Here is an 8,772-nt window from a genome sequence, read left to right as displayed (position 1 = left end):
GACGTATTGGGGTTTCTCCCAATAGTCTGTATATTCTGGGACAATTATATTGCAATTATTTTAGCTGTATAATGTACTTTAATATTTAGAGAGACAAGTTCCCTCCACCCACAACTCTTCTTTTTAAAAATATCTTTTGCTGTTTTCATCTATTATTCCATATGAATTTTAGAATCATTTTTTCAAACTTTACCAAAAAAAACCCCCTACACATTAATTTGAGAACAGTTATCTTCTTCCGAAATTTTTAATAGCTCTCAGTATAAAGTTTTATACATTTTTTATATAGATTCCACATATTTCTTGTTAGGATTATTTTAAGTATTTTGTTGTTACTGTTGTCATTGTGTTATTCTAAATGCAATGGATTTAGTTTATTTTAATCTAGTAAAATGGCTAGATTGTGGAAACTTGTTGAAGAGGGTTACACTGGTGCTACTTCAGATCTAAAACTTTTGGTAATTAAAGGGACTCAACTTTGAGCCTGTCTTAGTCATCTTGAGCTGTTACAACAAAATAACAGAATGGGCAGATTAAACAGACATTTATTTCTCCCGGTTTTGGAGGCTGGGAAGTCCAAGACAAGGTGCCAGCAGATTTGGTTCTTGGTAAGGGTTCTCTTCTGGGCTTGCAGATGGCTGCCTTCTTGCTGTATTCTCACATGGCAGAGAGAGAAAGCTCTGGTGTTTCTTCCTCCTCTTATAAGGACACTAATCCCATCATAGGGGCTCTACCCTCGTGACCTCATCTTAAACATAATTACCTCTCAAAGGCTCTGTCTCTTAATACCATCATATTGGGATTTGGGACTTCAATATATGAATTTTGGAGCAGGACACAAACATTCAGTCCATAACAGAACCCAAAGAGCTATGATGATTATATTTTCTGTTTGGTGTTGCAAGCAAGATATCTGAATACACTGAACTTGAGACTACAGAGAAGAAAATAAGAGAACTGATGAGTTGGTGGAGGCACTTTGGTTATTAATATTCAAACCAGAACATGGGGAGTGGGTAGATCTTACTTAGAGTGTACATTCACGTCCCATATGAGAACTGTCTTGTTTAAATGGAACCACAGAATTTGAAGAACCGCCGAGCTATTTGGTAGAAATAAAATCAGGATTTCTAAAGAAATTCACAAATTTTCATTAGCATGAATTATGCTTTAAGTTTCTGCAGCTGACTTTAGAGTGATATATTTGAATTTTTTAAGCATCTGCTTTGTTAACATGGCTATACTTAAAGGGGAACTGATTGAGTTGAAAGCTAACTATGCCCAAGAACCCACAGTATCCCTAGGCTATTCAGGCTGAATATATATACCACACACTACTATTCTGAAATTTCTGGCTCTGTGGCAAAATTCTTGCAATATATGTGTCTTCTAACTCTATTAATGTATATTATATTTTCTTTCCTGAAACCATGAAAATCAAATTTGAGAGCTACTTTCAGTAATATAAAGCTGGAGTGGAAACTGAGATGTGCTTTGTGTATACATAATCCTTGTTTTGTTTTTTATTTACTAGCTTTATTGAGATACAATCACATACCATACAACTCATCCATTTACAGCATACAATTAAATGATTTTAGTATATTCACAGGTATGTTCAACCATTACCACAGTCAATTTTAGAACATTTTCATCACTGCAAAAGAGAAACCCTGTACCCTTTAGCTATCATCCCTCCCATCCATTCATCTCCCACACCCCCAGCTTTAAGAAACTGCTAATTTATTTTATGTCTCTATGGATTTCCTTATTCTGGACTTTCATATGAATGGAATGTCTTAGTAGAATGATTTCAGGATTCATTCATGTTGCATCATGTATCTGTACCTTGTTCCTTTTTATGACCAAATAATATACCATTGTGTGGACATAACACATTTTGTTTACATATTTGTCAGTTGGTGGACATTTAGATTGTTTCCATCTTTTGATGATTCCAAATAATGTTACTATAAACATTTGTGTACAAATTTCTGTGTGGACATGTTTTCATTTCTCTTGGGTTTATATCTAGTAGTAGAATTGCTGGGTCATATGGTAACTAGATATTTCATCATTTGAGGAACTGTCAGTCTACTTCCCAAAGTGACTGCACTATTTTACATTCCTACTAGCAGTGTATGAGGGTTCTACTAGGTCCACATCTTTGCCAATACTTGTTGTTATCTGCCTTTTTTATTCTGGCCATTCCAGTGGGTATGAAGTGGTATCTCATTGTGGTTTTGATTTGCATTTTCCTGGTGATTAATGATGTTAAGCATCTTTTCATGTGCTTAGCGGCCATTTGTACTTGTTCTTTGGAGAAATATCTATTCAGATCTTTTGCTATTTTAAAATTATTTGTTACTTTATTATTGAGTTATAAGTTATTTATACATTCTAGATACAGATTCTTTAACAGATATATGATTTGCAAATATTTTTTCCCATCCTATGGGGTTTTTTTTTCATTTTCTTTCTTGATTGTGTCTTTTGAAGAACAAGAGTTTTTAATTTTGAAATCCAAGTTACCTTCGTTTTTTGGTTGCTCACACTTTTGGTGTCATATCTAAGAATCCATTGCCAAATCCAAGGTCATAAAGATTTCCCCTTATGTTTTCTTCTAGGAGTTTTATAGCTTTTGCTCTTACATTTAGGCTATTGATCCATTTTGAGTTAATTTTTATGTATGATATGAAGTAAGGGTCCAACTTCATTCTTTTCATGTGCCTATCAATCAGTTGTCCTAGTACCATTTGTTGAACAGCCCTTGGTTCTTAAGCAAAGTCTGGTAATGACATTCTCATTGATTTTTCAAAATTGATTGAAGTCTAGTAATTGGCCCACAATTGTGCACTTTTAATCTTTTTTTTTTTTTTTTTTTGTGAGGAAGATTTGCCCTGAGCTAACATCCATTGCCAATCTTCCTCTTTTTGTATATGAGCCACTGCCACAGCATGGCCACTAACTGACAAGTAGTATAGGTCCACGCCTGGGAACTGAACCCAGGCTGCCAAAGTGGCATGTACCAAACTTAATCACTAGTCCACCAGGGCTGGACCTGTGCACTTATCTATGAATAAAGCTGATTAAACTATTTGGACATTCTAAATACTTTTGAATAGTTAATAGACTATAATTCCACCATTGTTATGAATTAAAATATATGTGACCCACAGACATATGGATTTCTGATTGCTGTGGTTCACTACTGAAAAATATGGAATATGTTATGTTTTGCATAATCTTCACTTCCACCCTGTTATGCTAGTTTCTGTCTTACTACTAGGTAACAGGAAGAATAAAGACTGTGATATTACCCTTGACTTAAAAGAATCAAAATGTGTGGGGACAGTGGAAATCAATGGTGACTGGATAGATAGTACGAGAGGGTTAGTAGGGAAACAGGGATTAAGAAGGAATGATTTAAGCAAAGCAGCAAGAATAGTCAGATAGAAGTGTGGATTAGATTAGAGTGGCACCTTGGGGCTAGTACAGACAGAAACTACTTGGAAAGTTTGGAAGCTGTAACTAAACTTTCTAGATCTGGGTTATGTAATGTTCAGAAGAATTTGCTGCTTAAAAGTAAAATGTCATTAACTTTTTTTATTATTCTCTTAGGAAGTCAACCTCTTTTTTCTCCTGTTCTCCCTTTTTCAAGTAAAATGTAAGAGAAAGAGACAGTAATTGAATAACTTTTAAGATTAGATAATATAAGATTTTACACATTACTGATTTTAGAGCTAAACATTTGTTATATTTAACTAAAGTCTTGTAAATAAAAAGTGTTCTTTTCAAATATTTTAGGGAGAAAGTGGTGGATTATTAAACCATAGCGAACTTTGGTAGCTTACTTTTTCCTTAGTGATCCTCATAATTGTTTGTTTCTTTCTCATTTTATAAATTCTCCCCAGGTTCAACTCTGTGGCTTCAACTATCACCTATATGAAGCTGAAGCTCAAGTCTTTATCTCTAGCTCTGTCTCCTGAGTATCCACACATATTTTCAACTGCCTGATGCATATTTCTAACTGAGAGTCTAATAGGTAACTGAAATTTAATTTATCCCAAACCAAATTTATTCTTACTCCTCTCTGCTCTCAGCGTACACTCTCTCCTGTATGTCTCTCTCATTTAATGACACCAGAGTCCATCTAGAGAACTGAACCTGAATTGTTAGTAATACGCATGCTTGTTGAGTGAAGGATCTATAGTTTACAATAATAAAAATGTTGTGCATTCATAAGTAATGAACAACTTATTCCCCAACTTTGGATACACAAATTAAAAATTTCTTTAAGAAGCACGTTATCTTCTGATAGCCTTAGAATACAACATTTCTAAAACTATAGAGAATTAGAGACTTGTTTATTCAGAGGTCATACTTAACTCTTATGATATTGAATACAATAGTTACATCGTAGTCAGAATCATATCAAATCAGTTTTCTGGTGAGTATTTCTTGAAGAGCCAGATTTCACAATTATGATGTTTTTACAGCAATATTGTAGGTAGAATTAAAGCCCAAAAGACTTAATGTCAGCACAAGATTAAACGTTGTCATTATCAATTCTAAGCTCCTAGCACAAAATAGACCTTCAAAAAGTTTTACAGAAAGCCTACAAAAATGTACAAGTTCTTCAAATTAAAAGTACTTTTGCAAATATGAAGTATTATCAAGTATGACTATAGCTTTTCTAAATTCACCATGTTAGCTGTTTCCCCTTACATCAAGCAAAAGTTACATAGTTCGTGGGGCTATGATCATGAGGAATCATCTGAATATACTGGAGAAAGCTAATGAATGTTAATGGTAGAATTAGGAACACGGCAATACTGAGAAAGCTACATCAGAGAGTCGCTTTAGAAGAGGTACAGAACTCAACAGTCTGAGACAGAAGGAAGCTGATAAATTAGAAAAATGACTATTACAACAATTTGGGGTTTGGTTCTATTTTTTTCAAAGAGAAAACAAAATATTTCAAATGTCTAAAGAGCAGTATTAAAAATGGTATTCGTGTGTGCATACAAATTCCTGACTAAAATTTTGTATTTAATTTTTTTAGGGAGAGCAAAATTCTTTACTCAAACCTCCTGATTTTGTTCACTGGAAATCACTTTCTTGGTGCTTTTCCTAATTGGTCACCACTCTCTTCTCTGGAATAAGACAAGGTATGAGCTATTTTCTTTGCTTCCTTTGTTTGGTTTTGAGCTTATTGTTACAGTCAGAGACTTACATTATTAAATAAAAACTAGATAAAACAGTAAAACTTATACTACACAATTTTAGACTCTGAAATGTTGACTTTGGTGACAAAGTTAATACTTTTCACTGGACTTTGATATGAGTTAACCCATTATTATGCTTATCAATAAGGAAATGGTTCATGGCAAAGCTCTTGCCACTTTATTAATGGAATTTTTAAAAGAACAATGTAGTATTTTTCTATGAGTGGAAACATTAACAAAATTAAAAATATAAGTAAAAAGTTCCAGTTGTTTATACAATTCTAATAGCCCATATTCATCATAACTTGTGTGTAAAAGAGGCACATAATTAGAAGTAGTAATAACTGGTTGAATTGCTTTTTTTTGGCATTAAAATGTCTCTGACTGATATCATTGCTGTGATTAACTGATTTGACACCAGATGCCAATATATATAATAATGTCAGTATATTATAATGTCACATTATAAAAGAACTGACCTACAGAGATTTATAATCTACCTTCTAGTACCCAATATTAATGATTTGCTTCTAAGTACCATCTCCTTGGATCCAGTGGGTTGCATATTGAATTTCTGTGATTGTTTACATAAGATTAATGAAATTAAATCTTTCAACAAGATTTAATAATTTTGTCTAGTTCATACTGAAGTTATGTTCCATGTCTTATGCAGATAGTAAGTGTTCAAGAAATATACTTTTGGAATGAATACACACATAAGTAAACGTACCTATTGCTAAAACTTGCCTGAATCCATTGCCTTCTATGCTTTGGACAGCATGTTTCCACAAACCTTGCAATGAGTAAGTGGCTAGCATAATTTACTTTATTTAACTAAAATTGTTTGGGCCTTTACACTTTTATTTTGATGCAGTTAGCTAACACTCAGCTGTTAACAATTTTACTTCAAATAATCATTCTATCAGGCATTTTGAGGTTCTTAGAAGATATCACATAAGCTGACAGTACAATTATCACTTAGCTGTCATATTCCTCCAAACATGTCACAAAACAGGTACTACTTTTTGTTATGTTTATAAAGGATAATAGAAACAATTCTATTTTCTGTTTTTAAGGTGAAAAATCACCTCATTATATTATTTCATTGTAATCATTTTTTATTAAAATTTATCCCTTGTTTCTTAGATTATCAAAGTCATATAAATTTAATGTGTGGTCAATCTACTTATTTGCCCCAACTTTATAATTTTAAAATGTGCTTATTTAGAGCCTAATTTCAGCTTTAAATAAAAATGGAAATATTAAGAAATGGTTCACTGTTACATCTGGGTAGTAATTCATCATGGCCTTAAGGTACTGTTTCTGTGGTATTCCATCTTAGGTTATAATACTGAGACATTTCCATTTGTATATTTCTACTTGAATTTACTCTGCTTAATGGCTGATAAGCATATCATTGCTTTGTTCTGATCCACATAAGTTTTACCACCTGTAGTAGAAGGAAAATCACTATCTTACTATTTGCATAGTTTACTTATTCAACTTTTAACATCCGGTTTTTAAAGAATTCTCTTTTATGCCACATATTCTTCCCTGGGCTGTCCTTAATTTAAGCATAACATCTTTTCTTCCAGTTTGCTTCCTGCAAGGTAATTTTGACAGTTAAAATTGTCACCCTATCCACATCTGATACATTGGTAGCCTTTCTATTCTTTTACTTGGCTTTTTGGTAGACTAAACTCAAAAGGAGAACAGCTGCTACAACAGTCAAACTCAAAACAGGAAGTCATGTGGTCTTCCTTTGTACTCCTGCTTTTCAGGCCTCACTTGGCTCCCTCTGCTGGTTAGTAGTATAATTCCTGTCTTAGTTCAATAGGGTATATTTTGCACTGGTGAATAAGCTCTGGTTCAATAATTGTTAGAGATTCTTACGTTAGTTCTCTAGAAAATTTTGTGTTTAGCTAAGGTTTTAATCAAGCTAAATATCTTAAGTATCTATAACTGAAAGGGAGTTGGTATCATGTTTGAAAAACACCTTTTATTAATACTCTTAAATAGACTCATCTACATTACAATACTGAAATCTATACAGAAATAAGGTGAACAGGTAAGTAATGAAAGGTTTAAATTTTATTGAAATGTATAAATTTAATTAAAACATTTCAGTATATCATAACCATTATCTTATTTTGTTTGAAATTTTAAATACCACTTACAGTATATTACCTCCCTTTCAAATTCTATCACAATTCTCTCCTTTTTATTCTGTACACAATTTTAAGTACATTTACTTAAATATGTGGAATGAGTTGGTTGGCAAATGAAAATGGACTATTTATTTTATTATTTACTTTGGCTAGAGAGAAAAACCTTATTGAAAGTTTCTTATTTTTCAGGAGAGAGGAGTTTCTATCATTTTCAGGTAATATCTTGCTCTTATGATAATTACTCTGTGAAGGTAGTAGTTTGCTTTGCACTCCTATAACTAGTTAATAAATACCTGTTTTAAGATTGATGGAAAGATGAGAAGAAAAAGAAACAAACATACCTTTTGCCTTATATTTATTATTTTGCTGTATTGGGCATTGGAGATTAGAAAATGTGCTACAACAAATCAATAAGAAAACAGCCATAGATCTAAATACACCAAATTTAGCTCTACTAGAGAAATAATTCCTTCTCACAACTTCAACAATATTTGACATTTCTACATAGTTTATTACCTACCCTTTACCTTAAGATCACCTTTCTGAAGCCAGTATCAAATCTCTAAAATATCCTAGTCCCTCCTCTAAAATTCCTCACTCCTTCATAGGCAATCAGAACTTTCTAGCATTCTTTTTCATTTTCTAAGGAGGGAATTAGGGGAAACCTGAACTGTAGATTAAAAAAACAAACCACTTTTTTTGGCCTATAACTCGTAGTAAGGAAAGTATCTTACAAGGCAACCCAGCACATGCACACACATAAATGGAATGAATGTTTATGTAAAAATAACAGACTTTACCATGTGTGATGTACTCTTAGATTTTTCTATTCTTTTCTATATTTATCTATCTAATAAAAACTGCTAGTAACAACCAGTAAATTTATTTCATGACCCATAATGGTACATGACCCAGTTTTAAAACACTGGTCTAGAGGAGATGTTTTGAAATAAGCATCATAAGCACTCTCTTCATACCTATTTTAGGTGTTAGGTTTTTAATGGATTTTGTATTTGGTAGACAAAATCATTTTTAATCGATGTTCCAGATTAGTTTTAGTATTAAAATACATGTATAGCTTAATTCTCTGGTTCACATTCAGTGTATGTGTAGGTTCCATTAAGATTTGGCTTTCATGAAGATTTAATGACTCTAATAATTTTACAGTGAAATTATATTTCAGAAATGCATTTTTTGAGGGCCCTACTCTATGCAACACACATTGAAACTTGTAGTCTAACACATAACTGGTCCCTTTGATTTAGGAACATAAGGCGTAGAAACACAAAATGTTAAAAAATATATAAGAAAGTCATAGGATTATAAATGGATGGCATGGATAATAAAATCTATGAATTTAGAGAAAAATCCTTAAT

The sequence above is a fragment of the Equus przewalskii genome, chromosome 20, assembly GCF_037783145.1.
Source record: "Equus przewalskii isolate Varuska chromosome 20, EquPr2, whole genome shotgun sequence".
NCBI lineage: Eukaryota > Metazoa > Chordata > Mammalia > Perissodactyla > Equidae > Equus > Equus przewalskii.
Note: the sequence above shows the minus strand (reverse complement) of the source record.